Raw genomic sequence first — 5,118 nt, forward strand, 5'->3', positions numbered from 1 at the left:
GGCGAATCTCTGAAAGCAATGCATCCTATAAACAAAAAATATAAAACATGAACTACGTAGTCAAAATCTACGAATGTTTTCAATGGGTAACATAATTTCGGATTATATTCCATGCCTCGTACACGAAATGTCGATAACATAATTAACGCAAAACATTTGTATATATTAAATAAATTTGTAATATAAATAAGTTTTGTGATCTCTCTCTCTCTCTCTATCCATTTATCTATCTATCTATCTATCAAGTATAATTATTAAAATATATTACCCGATATTATATTATATTATATATTAATCACACAGTATCTATCACCACCATCGCCATTATTATATGTAATTTAATATATACTACCGTTTAATTAAAAAAAATATTTGCCTCAATTAATTTCAATCAGAAAGAAGAATAAGAAACATCATAGATCACTTGGGTAATTCCTAAAGGCAATACGTCCTCTGAAATAAAATCGTGGACATGAACTACGAAGCTAAATTTTGAATGTTTTCAGTAGGTAACATTATTTTGGATTGTTTCGTCGATAACACAAGTATCGATAATTCAAAACGCTAAATTTTTTAATACAAATCTAAAGTTTTGGGTGGTCTTTCTCTCCCTGTATTAATAATATAATTAATTATTAATATATTCCTTGATACAATATATTTATCACACATCATCCATCATCACCATCGCCACCGCCATTTTTACGTGATCTTTATCACGTAAAAATCTTATCAACGGTTCATCATTGAAAATAAATTATAACACAAAAAATATTCTAGTTTATTTTTAAATATTAGTTTTAAATATTAAATAATATAAGTATTAAAATTAAAATAAAAAATTGGCTCAATTAATAATAATTAAAAATTAACTAAACAATTGATAACTAAGAACCAATAAAAAGCGCGATAACTGGAGCACAAGAAAAATCCTTTCTCTTTAATTATTAATATATTTAAAATTATTAGTATATTTCAAATTACTCGTCACAATACATACAATAAATATGAACGTTTCGGATTATCTTTTAATCTACCTTCAACGTGACATTAATATTATTACACATTCGAAAATATTAGACAATGACATATGAAAAATTATATAAATCAGATGCAGATAGCATTTGTAATATCTGCATGCCGATTATGAAACGATTTATATAATTTCATATTTATTCATATTTATATAATTTTATATGTTATTGTCTAATATTTTTTGAGTAATATAATGATACGCCGTTAAATTTCTTTTCTAGATGCGATCGCGATCAACACCGAAAATTATTTATTATAACTATATGATTAATTAACTTTTATAAATAATACATAATTAATATCTATATACAAATCGCGACAAAAATTCTCTATTGCATTTAATCGTAATTTATTCATTTAATCAACTAAGAATTATAGTAACAGAAATCTAAAATAATAAATTATTATTTCGATATGAAATCGATTTTTACGAGCAGAAATTATTTCTTTAGTATTTATAGATATTTATAGAGTCAAATACAATATATCTGCGATGCTTTATTTTTCAATCATTGAAATATTTTGAATTGTGAGAACGCACAATAAAATAATTGAATCATGAATCTAAACATAATGAAAGACTCCATACATCAATCTTTTAATAAATAATCCTATAATTAAAAAATCTATGTAATCTAAAATACTTTTATATACTTAAATATATTCCATATATACATATATGTATATATTAAAATACGTAAAATATTTCGATGACGAACAAACAATAACCGATCTTGGCGCCGTAATAGCGCGCTAATGTTTATATGCTATAGTCTTGAAAAATGTTTCGATAAAAAAATAATAATAACACGGTCTTTCGGACCGTGTTAACTTTTTCGGTTCTATTATTATTCGCGCGTCGACACTCAAAGAGTAAAGTAGTGGTATACAAGACGCTCCGTTAAATCCTTTTCTAGACGCGATCGCGATCAATATCGAAAAATTATTTGCTGTATTTATTATATTATATTATAATATAAAATATAATATAATATAATACAATATATTTCGATATGACGAACGAACAATAACACGGCGTTCGGCCTTGACGTAAACAATAGCGCGCTAGTCATACGGTCTTAGTATCATTCACAAAGCGACACTCAAGCAGTAAAGATCGTAGTGCGAAATATGTCGTATATTCTTATATGTTTATATGCCATAGTCTTGAAAAATGTTTCGGTACAAAAATAATAATAACACGGTCTTTTGGATTAATTTGTTCGGTTCTATTATCATTCGCGCGATGACACTCAAAGAGTAAAGTAGTAGTATAAGACCCGTTAAATTCTTTTCTAGACGCGATCGCGATCAATATCGAAAAATTATTTGCTGTATTAAAATATGTAAAATATAATATAATATAATATAATATAATATAATATGATATAATATAATAAAAATACGTATTGTTTACGCCAAGATTGATATTATTATCTGTTTGTCATCGAAATATCCTACGTACGTTAACATATTTATATTACCTTATATTGTAATATAAAATATAATACAATATATTTCGATATGACGAACGAACAATAACACGGCATTCGATCTTGACGTAAACAATAGCGCGCTAGTCGTACAACGTATGGCCTTCGTATCATTCATAAAGCGACACTCGAGCAATAAAGATCGTAGTGCGAAATACGTCGTATATTCTTAAATTAATTATTAATTAAACGATTGTTGTATCGTGACTTTCAATTATATTAAACTTTCGACTATAATCGTATTAATATACATGTATTGCATATATATATATCAATAATGAAAACAACAAATTCATTACGCGTAATAATTAGTTTTACAAAATGAATTATTTTGAGTTTTATAAAGAAGATTTATAATTATATATCTATTAATTATATATTATATTATATATAAAATTATATATAATATAACCCTCCCACGGGGTACACCTTGTCGCGGTGGGAGGGCTTAGTACTTGGATGGTGCCTTGAAGTTTATTTTAAATTTTTTAATTTAGAATAAATCTCAAGGAGCCTGAAGAGGAAGCTAAGTACCCTTTCGCGTCGTCGGTGCCGTCAACGTGTCGCGGATGGCGGCGTCTCGTTATCGTGTTTTCGCGTTTAGCTTTTTCGCGTCATCGCGTCATCGCGTTTTCGCGTTGGACTTTCTCGCAATCCCAATTTCATTTATTTGTCATCGAGTTGTCATCTTCCGACGTCAATTAACTGGGATGTTCATTGAGTCGTTGCTGCAACGATCTTTGTCTCACGCCTGGTGCAACGCGGCACTTAGGTGATGCCGGCGCGCATGCGGATGCCAGTACTGTGTATGTGGGCGCGCGATTTTGTGCTTTTGCTCAAAAGTCCGGCTGATTGAGGTCACGCTCTGCTTCTGGCTCCAGTTCGGTACGGATCGGTTAGGATTCGATCGATTGCTTGGAATCGTCGTTAATGGATCCCTTCTCTTGTTCCGTCTGAGATAGGATATTAGGCGCGGACAAGAGTCGAGTGAACTCCATTCGCGTTGATTCCATCAATCGATAGTTTTCTTCCGTTTCGGACTTAACTCTTGTTCGGAGATAAGATGCGTTGAATTCCCGACCTGTTGACTCGAAGATGACTCTTGTAAAAGTGAAACGGGATTTTCGCTCGTACCGAAACCGGGAGTGCCGTTTAAAGTATATATATATTAAATATATACATCGCGCGACAAAACATTTTTAATCGTATCGAATAGTGCGGGAGTGCCGTTCAGTATCGCGCGTAAAAGTGCGAAAATAGCGATATAAAAATATCGTACGTGAGTGCGGGAGTGCCGCTAAAAGTATCGCGCGATTAAGACTGAGAGGAGGAGGAGGCCTAGGAGAGGCATCGAGCTTCGGCAGAGCAACCGTCTGGTAAATAAATAGTTTATTTATTTGCAATTATATATATATATATATATATAAATTAAATATTGAATATATTTATTATATTTTAAATTAAGCAGTTAATCGTAATTTGATTTTTTTATTCATATGATTTAAATACGAATTTTAAAGTAAAAGATTTTTATATAAAATTTATAATCTTGTAAAGGTTTTATAAAATTATTCAAGAATTATTAGTAATATTTTATTTTATTAATCTGCTATTATTATATGCGTCGGATATAAAATTCAATGCATACAATAATTTTTAAAATATTAATTATTTTGAACATTATTACAATTTAGATCTTCTATTTGTATGTTATAGATCGACGCAACAACCCAGATGATCTGAGAGGAGGAGCAGGCCTAGGAGAGGCATCCTGCACCAGCGGAACAACCTGATGGTGAATATTATTATTTATATTAATTGTATATAAATGAATTAATTAATTTATTAATTTGATTTATGTGAATGATTTAAACAAGAAAAAATTGGGAAAATTTTTGTAATATTTCTTTCTATATAATTCTTTCTAAAGGTTCTACTTGAAAAATTAATTAATTATAAAATTATTTTATATTTATATATCTATTTATAATTGCGCACATCGGACATAAAATTCAATGAATCCAATAATAAACTTCTTAAAATATTAATTATTTTAAACATTGATGTAATTTGCATTTTATATTTGTATGTTACAGACAACGTAGCTTCAATATCAATTCCGCTGTTGCGCATCAGTGCCGGTAAGTGACAACCTTTTATTTTGAAGCAAAGGATTTATAAATGCATGAAGAAATCCATTACTTCTAACTCTCCGTTGGCGGGACAATACGCGAGTAAAAATTAAAGTGAAAAAGTAAAGGAAAAATATTTTTAATAAAGATAGATGATATTCTTGTTGCAAATGTATGATATACATGAAATATTCTAAAATTCTATTATATATCGGTCTCTATAAAAAACAATTTTATAAAAATATAGGTTTTTAATCGATAAATATTTAATCTATAAAATAGAGATATTTCTAACCAATCTGCCAACCGAGAGTTAAAATGCATGCTTTTTATCTTTTATGCATGATAATTTATAACTTGTAATTTTTGACTGAATAACGTGCGTAAAGAAACGATCATAATATCGCATGATCGTTTTTGAAACAAATTAGTCGTCAGAATGAATGGCCAGAAGTGGA

At 29.3% G+C, this 5,118-nt stretch overlaps 1 long non-coding RNA gene across 1 annotated transcript; it reads left to right on the forward strand.

The window, feature by feature from the left end:
• Positions 1-3,817: 3,817 nt before the first annotated feature.
• Positions 3,818-4,787, forward strand: LOC112639778. Its single transcript, XR_003123678.1, has 3 exons — positions 3,818-3,904; positions 4,245-4,323; positions 4,625-4,787. It is a non-coding gene; the product is annotated as an uncharacterized LOC112639778 (long non-coding RNA).
• The last annotated feature ends 331 nt before the right edge of the window (positions 4,788-5,118 follow it).

Source organism: Camponotus floridanus, unplaced genomic scaffold, assembly GCF_003227725.1.
Source record: "Camponotus floridanus strain SB8 unplaced genomic scaffold, Cflo_v7.5 scaffold9, whole genome shotgun sequence".
NCBI lineage: Eukaryota > Metazoa > Arthropoda > Insecta > Hymenoptera > Formicidae > Camponotus > Camponotus floridanus.